The sequence below is a fragment of the Schistosoma mansoni genome, chromosome 1, assembly GCF_000237925.1.
Source record: "Schistosoma mansoni strain Puerto Rico chromosome 1, complete genome".
Classification (NCBI taxonomy): domain Eukaryota; kingdom Metazoa; phylum Platyhelminthes; class Trematoda; order Strigeidida; family Schistosomatidae; genus Schistosoma; species Schistosoma mansoni.
In genome coordinates, this window is record NC_031495.1 from 55,200,958 (window position 1) to 55,203,200 (window position 2,243).

Consider the following 2,243-nt stretch of genomic DNA (forward strand, 5'->3'; position numbering starts at 1 on the left):
TTTTTAATTTATTTGAGATTTCTTTAGTTTCCGGTTGTTAAAATCTTTTAAATCACCTATCAGTTCACGAACATGTTCAGTAATATCATATTCAGCTTGGGGTGACATTTTAGATAAAATAATTTCAAAATCTTTTGAAACTTTTGGTGTTGAAGTAGCATTAACTTTGATACGTTGAACTTTTGCTATACACCGTTGAGCTAGAAAGAAATGGACATCCCTGCCACAAATTTATGAAATACAATTATTGTTGACTATGTACAAATGAGGTTATTGACAAGAATCTTAGCAAATTGAATGTAACGTATATTCAGTGCTTTTTGATTTTCAATGGTTATTTAGCTGTAGTCAGTTAGTTATGTATACAACATATTAGGAAAGTTGTTTATTTTAGAGAATAGATTCTGTAGAGAAAAGTTTTGTTAAGTTCGCTAATGTTTGTTGAATAATGACCAGTTCTAACGGTAGGTGTGTATAGTGTGTGATTAATGCTTCTGATACAGAATTTGTATTACACTCGCAGTTCCGAGTATGTTATTTGAGGATACATCAGAACAAGTAAATGAAAAATTTCAATTTCACGTATTAGGCAGTCGAAGGCAATCTGTAGGAAACCGTGGTTCAAGAACCGTGTCGAACATATTATAAATATATGTCTGCAATCTTGAGTTGACCGATACTTTCGATGATTCAAACCTATATTACCGAGCACTGAACTATTCAGGCAGAAAATGGCCACCAACAGGACTGTCAATATCTGACACTACACTCTGCTTGTATTAAGACATATGAAATGTGACTTTTATAACTAGTTATGCGCATAGTTGTTTTCGATAATGATGGACCAATAAAATGAACAATACCTACATAGAACAGACAGTACTATGCAGCTGTGATAAATCTACTGACAAGAAGGTTAGCCTTAATAACTGTAATCTTTATGATGAATACAATATGCCTACCTAGACAATGCTTAATTTGATACGGCGTGTAAATGATAATGAGATCACGTTGAACAAGAATCATATTGTATTAGTTTACGAGATTATTAATTGTTGGTTTAAGTCATGTAAAAAAGTCTGAGCATTATGATCGAAATCAGGTAACAGTAATCAATCACTGAATGTTCATTTTCAGATTATTTTAATGTTTATTTATACAGAAGCACTGATTAAGATACTATGTCTTTTTCGAAGAAAGTGAAACGTTGCTAGTTACTCAGTGAATTATAAACACTTATATGACCTGTTCATTTGTGCTGAATAGAGTAAACGAATGAGCAGCAGTGGAGTGATTAGAATACTGCAAAGATGTATGCTTTGGAAACATAATAAAAACACCTTCATCTATGAGTCATTGAGAGAATGTTGTAGAAAATGATGAAATGTACAGGTGTAAGAAAAAAACATAAATATCATCATTTTTATAGTTGAATTCATGACTCAATTAAATGGACCATCATGGAAAACCTTGAAACACTGGATGGCCGTTTTGTACTATTATGGGACTTCTCAGAAGTGCGCATCCACGATCCCGCCTCATGAGATTCGAACCCAGGACCTATCAGTCTAGTACGTAAATGCTCAACTTGTAGAACACTGAGCCGGCATCCAACGGTGTTGATGTCTAACCTCCACCAATCTACGGACTTAAGCAACAGTCCACCATTGTCTTCAGTGAGTTACTATCTCACAACAGACCCGGTGAATGAATTGTTTTTACAAAAAAATCAAATAAATTTTGATTAGTTATAGTTTATATAGTTTAAAACTAAACTATACTACAAAAGTTGGATAGCTCTCAAAATGAAGTTAAACTTTTTAGGACAGTAGTTCATAGTTTCAAAATAGATTAAGTTGTTAAGTGAGGATAGAAAATGAAGAATACGACTCAGATAACTATCCAATCCTTGTCAACATCAATTGCTAACCTATGTATATTTACGTTGAATCATGATCATATTTGCCAGTGCCCGATGTTTTCACAAATTTTTTTCACTAAAGCATGTGAATGATACTAAGGGTTGTTAATAAACCATTATAGCCAATCATAAATATAGTTGACCAGTTATCGGTGTCATCGAGCTAACAAGCTGACTATGAATACTGATCTGTAATACAACACAGTACACGTGATCATTTATCAATAGACTAATAGACTGACGGGTTAACATATGTAAAACTCAGTCGGCAAAGTCTAAATGAATGTGAGAAAGGTAGGAAAGGTAGGTCATGTGCTTACCC